The 14,032-nt window shown below is 34.2% G+C and overlaps 1 long non-coding RNA gene across 3 annotated transcripts in view; it reads left to right on the top strand.

The window, feature by feature from the left end:
- LOC140697408 (uncharacterized) overlaps nt 1-14,032 on the top strand; it is a 296,177-nt gene that overhangs the window by 49,525 nt on the left and 232,620 nt on the right. The window lies entirely within an intron of this gene.

The raw sequence follows: 14,032 nt of genomic DNA, 5'->3' as shown, positions 1-14,032 counted from the left end.
AAAAAACCACTTACCTGTGATGGTAGGCTGACATTCTGTTTCTCCTGTTACAAGAGAGAGAGGCATACTGTATGGTAATGTAATTCTTTGGAAGTAAAGTTATAAAAGACTAATAAAATGAACACATTATTCATTTTATATTAAATATCCCTCACCTTAAGCCTAAGTAAGGATAGGCTGTCCACTTCAATCCAAGTCTTGCACATGATGCTCTGCATGATGAATACTTGGGTGATGGTGATGAAGGCACAAAACATCATACAGTTGAAGCTGCACAGTTACTAGATTTTCACGTGAAGACACATAACAATTTTAATATCTGTTTATAATGTTTAATAAACACACATAACAGTTTATCTTTAAAAAAATCTTTTTTGGGGGAGATTATTAGATTTATTTATTTATTTACTTACTTATTTTAATGGAGGTACTGGGGATTGAACCCAGGACTTCGTGTGTGCTAAGCACACACTCTACCACTGAGCTATACCTTCCCATGGAAGTGGGTTATCGTAAAGGTCTTCATCCTCATCATCTTCACGTTGAATAGGCTGGGAAACAGGAGAAAGACTAAGGAGTGGTCTTGCTATCTCAGAAGTGGAGGAGGTGGAGAAGGTGGAAGGGGAGGTAGGAGAGGCAGACACACTCAGTATAACTTTATGAAAATACACCTAATTTCTGCCTGACTTTTTTGATTTTTCATTTCTCTAAAAATGTTTCTATATGGTACCAGTCCTTCTTCTACCATTTCAGTTTTAGCTTTAGTTTCAGTGCCTGTATCATTGAAGGTTCCATGTTGTAAAAGAAGTCAAAAGCAGTCTTGAATAATTGGAAGCCTTCTGCCAGATTTTCTCATGCCAATTTGTTTTCTGGCACTGCTTCTTCTACATCTTCTTCCTCATCATCTGGCACTGGTTCAGAACAGTCATCTCTGTCAGGTCATCTTCTGTTAATTCCTCTAGTGTAGTGTCTATTAGCTCTGGAATTTCTCCAAAATCCATAGCTTGAAACCATATACTCGCCATCTTTTTTGCCATAACCACAATCTCTTTCATGATATCCTTGACTGGCTCTATTGTAAATCCTGTGAAGTCACGCACAATCTCTGGACACAGTTTTCTTCAGCAGGAGAATTTATTACTTTGGATTTGATGGCTTTCATGACTTCTTCTATAAAAACGATGGCGTCTTCAATGGTGTAATCCCTCCAGAGTTTTACGGTATTCTCTTTATCAGGGTTTTCTTCCATAGCATTGAGAATCCTTTCCATAGAGTACCATGTTTAATGAATCTTAAAAGTCCTTAGGATCCACTGATTTGGAGGCTCCATTGAAGTTGCTGTGTTTGGGAGCAAGTAGACCACTTTGACACCTTCTTTATTGCATTGATGGGGTTCTGGGTGGCCTGGGGCATTGTTTAATATCAAAAGAACTTTAAAAGGCTATCCTTTACTGATAAGGTATTTCCTGACTTAGGGACAAAGCATCAATGGAACCAACCAAGAAAAAGCGTTCTCACTGTTCAAGCCTTCTTGTTGTAAACCTAAAGTCTGGCAACTGGTGTTTGTCTTTTCCCTTCAAGACTTAGGGGTTTAGCAGCATTATAGATAGGGGCAGTCCTGATCATAAATCTGACTGTATTTGAACAAAATAATGGAGTTAGCCTATCCCTTCCTGCCCTAAATCCTAGTGCTTGCTTCTCTTTGTTACTAAAAAATGTCCTCTGTGGCATTTTCTTTCAGAATAGGGCACTTTCATATGCATTAAAAACCTGTTCAGGCAGAGGTATCTTTTCTTCTCAATGATTTTCTTAATGGCATCTAGGAACTCATCAGCTGCCTCTTGGTCTGCAGAAGCTGCTTATCCTGTTAGCTTGACATTTTGGTAAGCTAAACCTCTTTCTAAAATTATCAAACCACCCTTTGCTGGCATTAAACTCCCCAGCTTGAGATCCTTTACCTTCCTTTCACTTTAAGTTGTCATGTAATGATTTTGCTTTTTCTCAAATCATATTACTGTATATAGGTATGCCTTTCTTATAGCAATCCTGCTCCCACATAAGGCTGCGTTTTCAGTGCAAGATTAAAAGGTATTTTGCAAAAAGTGCAAGGTTTTCATGGCTGCTGGCATAGCTAGATGAACAGCTTCACGAATTTCCTTTTTTTTCCCTTTTAACAATGGTCTTTATACTGGATTCATTTGTCTTGAAATGGTGGGCAACCACAGCGGCAAACCCCAATCTATGGTGCATATCAAGCAATTCAACTCTTTCTTGTCATGACTTTTCTCTGCTTCTTGGGAGCATTTCCAGCATCACTAGTGGCAAGTCATATGGGTCCCATGGTGTTAGTCAAGGCTTACAGTATTGGACTAAACACAAAAAGTTAGCGAGAACCACAAGACATCACTTTTTGCTGTGATAGACAATTCACTGGCAAGACAAACTGCTCACGTGGAAATGATTAGTGTCACGTGGCATTTTAAGTAGATCTTTGCAACCCTTGAGCTCACTGCAATAGCAACAGAAGGTGGCTGTGAAATTATTACAGCAGTACAGGATATACCATAGTTACTTTTATGCAGTTATGATTTAATACTGAATCTATGTTTACATTTCTTTCAATATCAGATGGCATCATGCACACTCTGTAAGTTTTTGTGTGCATAAGTTTTGATAAATGTTAACTTTTATAATTGATTTGTGCATATTTTATGGCAGTAAATGATAAAATAGAGTAGTATCTATATACGTATTTTTGCATTCATAACATACTTTTTTCTTATTTTTTTTGATATTTCTAAGCTACGTAGTTTGCCTGTGAGTTTTTTTCAAATTGTCTTAAATCTCCAAACATTTTTCAAATATATTTGTTGAAAAAATTGTGTATAAGTGGACTTTTACAGTTCAAACCTGGATTGTTCAAGGGTCAACTGTATTTATGTATGTGATACTGTAGATTGGGTAGTCAGGAAAGTCCTCTCCAGAGGATGTCCTAATGATCTGAAGAGTAAGAAGAAATCAGTTACATAAAAAGGCATAGAATATTGTTCCAGAAACAATCCTCAAGATTTAATATGACTTTTATGATAATTTTAAATTTGAAAATAACCAAATAACTCATGTAGTCCTCCTGAGGCCCCCAAAGTTCAAGTTACCTACCCAAAGTTGCATTAGCTGAGACTGGAACACAGGGAAGACTGCTACTCCTTAAAAGAGTCAATTAAGTATGTAGAGACGTAACAGCAGAAAATTATCATGTGCAGTATTAAGAGAATGCAGTCGGAAGCTTAGAAAAACAGATCTCTTGCATCTTCACATTTTCCATTTCATCTAAACTCAGTGAAGAGTTTAAAATTGAATATAGGTAAGTTGGCTAAAAAACTATAATTCTGAGTCATCAACAGCATATCTGAAAGGAAAACATAGCCAAGACTGGCAGCTCCTATTTTTCAGATTAGAAATTAACTGCTATGTTGTCAGGGTGAAATGGTATGTTTTATTATTGAAAAGGCAGCTCTGTTAGCTTCTTTGGGCCACAAGGGCCCATTTATTTAATTACTTCTTCCAGGACACTAAGTGGATCCTTAGTGACCAGGTCAAATTATTGTACCTTAAAAGGTGAGTGAAACATTCACTTTGACAGATGGTAGTTTTTCTTTACTTTCCTTCCATTTATTTGTTTTTTTCACTAAATGTATTATATAAAGGAAGGAATCCAGTTTCTTTTTACCTCTGCTGAAAATTGCTTAGGACCAGAGCATTTTTTATTCACTTTTAATAAAATTAAATGATAGCTTTAGAAGTGAAAGGTAAGATAAATTCTCTAGACAAAGAACACAAGATTTGTTTTAGATTCCTATAAAAATTTCTTTAGTAGACTTTATTTTATAGAGAAGTTTTAGGTTCACAGCAAAATTGAGAGAAAGATACAGAGATTTCCCATATATTCCTCTGCAACTTCCTCTCAGCCTCCCCTGCTATCAACATTCCCAACCAGAGTGATTCATTTATTACAATTGGTGGTCCTACATTGGCTCATCATTATCACTCTAAGTCCATAGTTTACATCAGGGTTTGCTCTTGGTGTTGTACATTCTATAGGTTTTGGTAACTGTATCATGACAGGTACCTACCATTCTAGTATGCCAAATAGTTTCTTTCACTGTCCTAAAAATCCTCTGTGCTCTGCCTATTTATCCCTCTCTCACCCATAACCTCTGACAACCACTAATCTTTTTACTGTTTGCATCATTTTGCTTTTTATAGAATGTGATACAGTTGGAATCAAAAAGCAGGTAGTCTTTTCAGATTGACTTTTTTAACTTAGTATATATTTTAAGTTCCTCCATCCTCTTTCATGGCTTTGATAGATCATTTCTTTTTAGTGCTGAATTATATTCCAGTGTCTTGGTGTAAGATTTCTTTTTTCAATGCTCAAAACCTAATAGAGATTTTGAATGGTAAGATTTAAAATCAGAGAAGGAAAAATAAATTAAAATTATTATTTAAAAATTATTTTTACAATAAACCGTGAAAGAATAGATGGATTCTTATAATTAAGCATACAAGACTATAAATATAAGTGTTGTGTTGTAGAATGTTTTCCCTTCGTTAACAAGGTTAAGGTAATGGTAAAATCTCAATGGAGTCAACAGAAAGGAAAAAATAATAATTAAGACATCTTATAATGTAAATGTAGGTAATGGGTAGATATCATAGTAGAAGAAAATCTATATCTTGAAGATATTTAATTGTGCCAGCAGATAGCCTTTCAGGCAAAGTTTCTTTCAAATTCTTTAAGTGTAGTTGATATTTAAACCTTGCCAGTCTAGTACTGAGCACCTCTTACTAATGGCTTCTGAATTTCACCCTTTAATTTTTAATTCCTGATTTCATATCCTATGAAACAGTGACAGTTCTAATCCATTTAAATTAGTTTTCTTTGATACTTACTTTAGTTGTTTGGGGTAAAAATATATAATATCTCATGGCATCCTTATGGAGAGGAATGAAATCCTTTCAGACATCACTACTTTTCAGAACCTTCCTATAAGGTAGGTGGGATATATTGACCACAATTCCTATTAGATGAATTGGAAAGCATGTCCACAAGCTGAGAGCCAAGCTCTATCAAGTTAATTCATAAATCAGAGTAGGGATAAGTGAGAACAGAAATTCTATATTTTGATTCTTGGGATCTGGTGTTTTGCCTTCTGAATTTTGTGTTGTTGACTTCAGTTACGTACCAAATTGGCATGATTTATATTTCATTAAATCATAATATATGACAGCTTTGGCAGCCATTTAAATTCTATTTGATTTTCTTTCCAATGGTGGTGTGGAGGTGATTTGGTATATTGCTTATAATTAAGGGGTCCAGTTTTGGAGCTTAGGCTGAAATCTTGACTCTGAAACTTGTTGAGAGTGTGTCTTGGGAAAGTTACTTAGGCTGTCCAAATCTGTAAAAACAACAACAAAAAACAGCAAGAGAGATATATACAGCTACATCATATAACACCTATATCATAGAGTTCTTATGGAGATAGAACCAACTATTGGTTATAAAATACCTATAGAGTACAGTGCCTAACAGATTGAAATGCCCAGTGAAGATCAATTCTTATTAAAATCAGAAGGTAGAAAATGTTGTTGTTTTATAGATCATGGGTTCCTTCAGTAATAATGATTTAAATTTTAGCTTAAATGATTTGAATATAGGTATTTCTATAATTTTTAGAGTAAAAAAAATTTCTTCTTTATCTTGCTTTCTCTTTTGCACAGATTTGTGAGATTTGTGGAGGGAAAAAAACCCTCCTCTAAAACCCTTTTATGTTCCTAATACCATATCCAAGGAATCTAAGCTTTTGTATTGGAAAAAATGTCTGGGCGGTGGGTGGGAACGGATAGACGGGATTTCAAAATTGTAGAACAGATAAACAAGATTATACTGTATAGCACAGGGAAATATACACAAGATCTTATGGTAGCTCACAGAGAAAAAAATGTGACAATGAATATATATATGTTCATGTATAACTGAAAAATTGTGCTCTACACTGGAATTTGACACAACATTGTAAAATGATTATAAATCAATAAAAAAAGGAAATGTAAATAAAAACCACAATGAGAGAACAACAAAAAAAAGTCTTTGTTTTCTCACCATCATGGCATAATTAACATTTTAACTACTGAGTATTTGTACAAGCGTCCAAATTTTAAAACATTATATGTTATGACTTGAAGCTTGATTGGCTGCAACTAAAAATCAAAATTATGATTCAGGTAAAATGGACTGCAACTTTTATTAAGTATTTTAAATATTGGGGTCAAACAGAAAGCCCTAGTCTAAGTGATAAAATGAATATGTCAATTTTAACACTATATTGGTGGGGTTTTTTTTTCACCATTTTAACCATTTAAAAGTGTTCAGTGGCATTAGGAACAGCTTACATCATTGTGCACCCATCACCACCTCCACAACTTTCCATCATCCTCAGCTGAAACCCCACACCCATCATTAACCAGTGACTCCTCCTTTCCCCTCCCAAGCCCCTGACAATGGTGTTTTTTTTTTTATGTTGGGAAAAGAACGCATCCCTATAGCTCCAAACAAATTAATGTCCTACTTATAATTTATTAACCTAAAGGCAGGACTAAATCCCACCTTCCAGTGACTGTCATTGACTGCAAACTCAGTGAATATTTGTTGAGTTGGTTTAACATAATTCCATTGTAAAGGGTTGACCTTATTTTATGGAAATTAGTCTTTAGTTCCCTGTTCAAATCACTGTATGGGCTCTAGGAAGACCCTTAAGTGGTTTGTTTTGTTAAATTGCGGCTTATCTGTTTTGCAACATAATTCTTACCTGATTGGTGGAGGGAGGTGAGGATGCTGTCAGGAGGAGGCCTCTTTAGGGAACTGACATTGAAACTGAGATCTGAAAGTTGAAGAGGAATTAATTAGTCCCAGAAGGCAGAAAAAAAGCAGTTCAGGCAGAGTGAATAGCATGTGCAATGACCTCAAGGCAGGAAAACCTTGGCATATTCAAGGATATGGATAAAGGCCAGGAATGTTGGCGTCTTTGACCAGGCCAACTCATGAACATGGCTGGTCCCTGATAGGCTATTTTCCTGTGCTCTGAGAAGCCATGGTTTGTCTTATGTGCAGTCCTGCTTATCTTCTAAGCATGTAACTCTTTTTCTGCTGATTTGTATAGGCTCTGTTCCATAGCATTTGACTCAGGGATTTTGCTCTTAAGGTATTTTTGACCAGAATCTGAATGGCACACATGCTGGTCACCTTGCAGCAGAATAATTTTGTTTCCTTAATAAAAGCTCCATGGATTCCATCAGTGTTGCCTTTTCTCTTTAGAAGCAACAGAAATCTGAGGCCCAGAATGAAGTTAGTAAAAGAACTATGAATAGGTGAATTCTAGGCTTCCTTTGCATAAAGAATGACCAAAAAAAACCCAAAACAAAACCCCAGAACAACTCTCTTCAGGATAGCAGGTAAACTTTCAAGGAAATTTATATTAAATCCATTTCTTTACTGTCTTCTAAATATTGCCCACCAACCAGCCATAGCCTTAAATAGAGGCACAAACACTGAACAATTGAAGTCACACATGCCCCAATGGGAACTTAGAACTCTATTATAGGGCACTCATCCTTTCATAATAAAGAAATGCAACCCAAACTGAAACCAGACACTTTCATGCAAATTAGTCATAGGTCATAGACTATGAATTGCAGAAGAAAGCTCAAAGGTGATGAAATTAAAATCCCCTCATTTTGTAGATAAAGAATCCCAAAAAGGTAAAGTGACTTTTATCTATGGGTGTAGATTAAATGACTTGCTTAAGGACACATAGTTTAGTCAGAGATGAGCTAGCTCTGGAACCAAGTACGTTAATTTTTTTTCTTTCCTTTTTGTTAAATTGAAATATACTTGACATATAATATTATATTAGTTTCAGGTGTACTCCATAGTGGTTTGATGTTTGCATACATTATGAAATGATTATCATGATAAATCTAGTAAACACTTGTCCCTATACAAAGTTATTATAATATTATTGATCATCTCCCTTATGGGGTATATTATATCCCTGAGGCTTATTTTATAACTGGATGTTTGTACCTCTTAATCACCTTCACCTATTTTGCCAAATAATAGGGAGGTAATTTGATTTATTTATATTTATTTATTTATTTAACAGAGGTACTGGGGATTGAACCCAGGACCTCGTGAATGCTCAGTACACACTCTGCCACTGAGCTATACCCTCCCTTCCCCTGAATTCATTTATTCTAATCATTTTTGATAGCATCTTTAGGATTTTCTATACATAGTATCATGTCACCTGCAAATAGTGGCAGTTTTATTTCTTCCTTTACAACTTGGATTCCTTTTGTTTCTTTTTCTTGTCTGATTGCCATGGCTAGAACTTTGAATACTATGTCGAATAAAAGTGGCGAGAATGGGCATTTTTGTCTTGTTCTCGATCTTAGAGGAAATGCTTTCAGCTTTTCACCATTGAGTATGAATATTGGCTCTGGGTTTGTCATATATGGCCTTATTATATTGAGATATGGTCCCTCTATACTCACTTTGTTGAGAGTTTTTGTCATAAATGGATGTCAAAATTTGTGAAAAGCTTTTTCTATATTTATTGAGATGATCATATGGTTTTTATTCTTCAGTTTGCTAATGTAGTGTATCACATTGATTGATCTGCAAGTATTGAACTATCCTTGCATCCCTGGGATAAAATCCCACTTGATCATGGGATATGATCCTTTTAACATATTGTTGAATTCAGTTTGCTAAAATTTTTTTGAGGATTTTGGCTTCTATGTTTATTAGTGATTTTGACCTGTAATATTCTTTTTTTGTAATGTCTTTGTCTGGTTTTGGTATCAGGATGTTGCTGGCCTTGTAGAATGAGTTCAGAAGCATTCTTGCCTCTTCAGTTTTTTGGAATGATTTGAGAAGGATAGATGTTAACTCTTTTTTAAATATTTGGTAGAATTCACTTGTGAAGCCATCTGGCCCTGGACTTCTTCTGTTCGGAGTTTTTTAAAATTATTGATTCAGTTTCATTGATAATATTCAGTCTATTCATATTTTCTGTTTCTTTCTGATTCAGTCTTGGGAAATTGTAGGTTTTTAGGAATTTACCCCCTTCTTCTAGATTGCCTAAATTGTTGGCAAGTCATTGTTCATAGTAGTCTTTTTTTTCTTTTCTTTTCTTTTCTTTCTTTTTTTTTTTTTTTTTTGTATTTCTGTGGTGTCAGTTGTAACTTCTCCCTTTTCATTTCTGATTTCATTTATTTGGGTCCTCTCTTTTTTTCTTGATGAGTCAGGTTAAAGGTTTTTTTAGTTTTTATCTTTTCAAAGAACTGGCTCTTAGTTTCATTGATCTTTTCTGTTATTCTTTTAGTCTCTATTTCATTTTTTCTTCTTTATACATATTTTCTTATTCACTAATAAAGAAATAATCTTTATTATTTTCTTCCTTCTAGTAACTTTGGATTTTGTTTGTTCTTCTTTTTCTAGTTGTTTTAGGTATAAGGTTGGGTTAATTGACATTTTTCTTGTTTCCTGAGGTAACCTTGTATCGCTTTCATCTTCTCTTTTCGAACTACTTTTGCTGTGTCTCACAGATTTTCAATTTTTGTGTTTCCATTTTAATTTGTTCCCTGGTATTTTTAAATTTGCCTTTTTAACTTCTTCAGTGACCCATTGATTGTTTGGTAGCACATTGTTAAGACTCCACTTATTTGTGTTTTGTAGTTTTTTTCCCTTGTAGTTGATTTCTAGTCTCATATCATTGTTGTCAGAAAAGATGCTTGATATGATTTCATTTTTCTGAAATTTAGTGAGACTTGTTTTGTGGCCTAATAACTTGTGATCTCTCCTGAAGAACGTTCCATGTGCATCAAATGCCCTAGTTTTTAATCTAGTCCTTTTCCACTAGGCCTTACAAATCCCCAAATAACCAAAGTCTTATATCAACTTTTAAAAGAGGAAAACATTTATTGAACACAAAGGAAATGATTCCTTGGATTATGTCTTATCTGGAGTATCTTATTAAAAACTCATTGTGAACACATGAAATGCAATTTGTAGACATGATTGCCAGTTTTCAGATTTTGAAAATACTGATCCCATCACACAGATTGTCAGCATTTTCTCATAAAATAGTGGATTGTATGTCTCTGTGACTCTATGAATACCTTTCCTATGCCTCCCTGCCCCCTATCCTGTTCACTCTATGTACTTTTTGGCTCATTAATTTTCTTCTTTTGTTCAGAGGAAAAGAAATTCTGGCATTGTTTATGCTATGATGAATCTTGGCCTCTTAATCCCACCCTCTACTGATTTCAGTAATGTTATGAACTCTCAGAATAAAACCCCACATCTGAAAACTCCACATAATCTAATGTCAAGCAAATTGACCAAGTGGAAGTGTCTAGCATTATGGGTCATCATCTATAAAGCAAATTGCCTAATCATATTTTTCATCCAGCTGTTGTCTTTAAAATTTAGGAAACTGACCATCTCTCAGGTATGTTTAGTGGACAAATACATTTAACATTAAGGAAGTAAATTGAAATGAGATGGTTTTGTTTTATTTAGCAACCCTTAGTCAAATTAAGTCATATTATGACTATTACATGAGCAGTGTTTTTCATTGCTTGAATATCTATATATATCTATTTTTTGAAGTATAGTTAATTTATAATATTACATTAGTTTCAGATGTACAACATACTGATTCAATATTTTATAAATTATGCTCCTTTTAAAAACATTACAAAATAATGGCTATACTTTTCTGTGCTGTGCAGTATATCCTTGTTGCTTACCTACTTTTTGCATAGTAGTTTGTATCTCTTAATTCCATACCCCTATATTGCCCCTCCCCACTACATGTGTAGGTTCAATGAAGGAAGGCATCACTCACTTCCTGATTGGACCTGGTGGGAAGATCTGCCTGTTTGTGCCCAAGTACCTGGAGGGTATATGCACAGTAGCCAGTTGAGATTTGCTTCAAAGTTAACTCTGACTCTGCATTTCTTCCATCTATTGCTTCTGTTCAGGGCAAGGGTTATTTGAAAAAAGTAAAACAAACATATCAATAAATATTCTCATTGAATATGTTATGAATTAATATTTTATAATATAGCATGGCAAATCTAAACTTCAGATTAATACAGACCTTCACACTCTCAGTATCTTCAGCATATTTTATGCAAATAGTTGTTAAGAATAAAAATTCTAATTTCAAATGAAGAAAATTCATGACATGCATCTTGAGTTGCGGTTTAATCACTGTATACCTAGGAAGGTATCGACAGTTGTCCTGTGGAAGCTATTAAAGTTGCTGTCCAAGGTTAAATAAAATTGCAGTTTATCAGAGCAGCATTGAGAAAATAAGGGAATCTGTTCATGGCTCTTGATTAATGCCAAGCGTGATCAACACAAGGGGGTTCATTAAGCCATACATCATGTGGGTAATTTAACATGTCATTGTGCCTGCTGTCTGCTTTGACTGTGCACAGCCCTGAGTTTCAAAGTTGTATCTCTGACACCACTGAGTTCCTCACAGAAGCATCCCCTTACTTCTTTTGCTACACATTTTCCATTAGGCATACTTATTTTTTAGGTATGTTAATCATTTCTAGAAATTATTTAATATATTTTGGAACGAAAATATATTTTGTTTTTGTAATGGATTTCCCTCATACTATGTATAATAAAACTTCTCAGGAAACTCTTCTTTTGAATTTTTCTTTTCCTTTAATCGTATATATATCTTAAAATCTGATGTGATATGGAAAAAGTATTGAAATTATTAACTCCAACTATATTAATTTTAATACTCTATTTATGTGCTGTGGTTAAAATATCACTTTCACAGTACTTATTTACAAGTAATGTTTTCTCATCATTTTCTCTTCAGTGATTTTCTCATTACTCTTTGCTTATATAGCACCCAATTTTTAAAGTTGATCAGGTTTGGGCAAATATTAACTGCCAAATTATGACATGAAGTAGATTATTAGTAATTTTGTTATGTGTTGGAATGTCTGTTAAAAAATAATTGCTATTGCAAGCATTTCCATGTCATTTTAGGAAATACAGCAAACATGATAAGTGATAAAATGCTTTGTGTTTATATGTTTCAGAGATTTATTTTTCAATGATCTGAATTTTTCTGGACATAATGAAGCCTTTATCTAAAAGTATAAGAGCTATGATTTTGACTTTCAGTTTTATTTAATTTTTTTCAAAATTAAATTTACTTTTTTTAGTATTGAATATAATTTGACAGCTTATTAAAGAAATAAAGTATTTCCATGTAAAAGGCTAAAAAACTATAATTGATCATTTCATATTATTTATTTATTTGTTATCTAACACATGGAATTCAGTATAATCATGCTTCATCACTCTGACTTAAAAGTAGACTCTTCCAGTCACTGAAGATTTATGGAATACAATGAACCTCTGAGGCCAAAATCTCAGCCATAACATCAGTGCCTGGTGCAAGGAAGAACATGGCAAGGGATGTATGAACATGGTTGAATGCAATTTGGATATTAAACTTTGTGGCTGCTGGAATTTAGTTAGTGGGTACCATGTTGTGCTTTTTTAGACTCCTGTGAGCTCATGCACAAATTGGTAATCTGGACAGAGCCCTAAAAACTTCCTAAAATATTTCCATATGAGTTGTATACTGATGACCATGGTTTGGAATTTCCCAGTGTTTGGATTTATATGTCTAATGTCTTATAAAATTGGAAGCTTTAAGTTCTGTAAAAAATGGACTCCCATATGATATTGTAATGCTTTTAAGGATCAAAAAGAAAGGTAAATAATTTATAGGACCTAAATATACATATGAAAGAAACTATCATCACTGAAGTGCAAAATATTGGACTATGTTTGTTGGGGGGTGATAACCTTGTTGGCATCTACTATTCTTAGGAAGAGATTAGAATGCCACTTAAGAGCTGATGAGACCAGATGCTTTTAAAGGCACACCTGAATGATGGAATGCTATTTCCATTTCAGTCTCTGCCTCCCTCCTTCTCTCTTCTGTACTTATTTATTTATTTTTTTGATGGATTGTGAATGCACTATCTACAATACCCTCAAAATAAACTGATTATTTATAATTGGGGTGTTTGAAAATGTATTTTAATTAGGTCCAAGACCAAATTAGGATGGTGTCTAGTGAATATCAAGCATTTTCAAAAACAACACAGCATAAAGTGTTTTCTTTTCTGGTATGTAATGTGGGGAGGATGATTTCACTTGTCAGCTCTCAGTGACAACTCCCAGCCATTTATTGTAACTATATGGTGGGTTCCTCCCTGAAAAATGTGGCAAAGGTCATTCACATAGCCAAGGTTCTGTCTTTGAATACTTTTTTTTTTTCAAAGGTACTCATTGTATTGTTTTCTGCTACCATTAATTACCAAGGGTTTATGTACAAGACAATAATTAATTATACCTCTGGGAAGCTCAAGAGTCAACATGAATCAAAGCAGGCTTGATAAGGAACATGGAAGTCTCACATAATTAAGCAGAGCACTGGAGACCAATTGTTTATAGAATGATTTTTCTGGAGCTAATTGACACTAATTATTTAATCTGATTTTCTTCTTCCTAGTTACTCTTCTGCAGAGTCACTGCTTTCTGCTCATGAAGCACAGGGAACCATCAAGGTGCACTATGCCTCCATTCGTTGTAGCTTCCCCTGTAGGAAATCGATAATACTTAGATAGTTTCCTAATGTGCTACAGAGTGTTATGTAAAACAAACCACAGAAGAAATCAGCAAGTCCTCCATGGTAGAATACATACCAGGCAGTCACTTATATTGATGGCTATTACCTTTTCCTCATATAAGACTAGTCCATTTTTCACTCAGGTTTAAGTTTAATTCATTTAAAATTTAAAAATATATGTAAACATTTAACTTATAGTTTCCACACAATTTTTTTAAATGTGTGAG

The sequence above is a fragment of the Vicugna pacos genome, chromosome 7 (assembly GCF_048564905.1).
Source record: "Vicugna pacos chromosome 7, VicPac4, whole genome shotgun sequence".
In the NCBI taxonomy this organism is placed as follows: domain Eukaryota; kingdom Metazoa; phylum Chordata; class Mammalia; order Artiodactyla; family Camelidae; genus Vicugna; species Vicugna pacos.
Note: the sequence above shows the minus strand (reverse complement) of the source record. Positions and strands in the feature narration are given on the sequence as shown.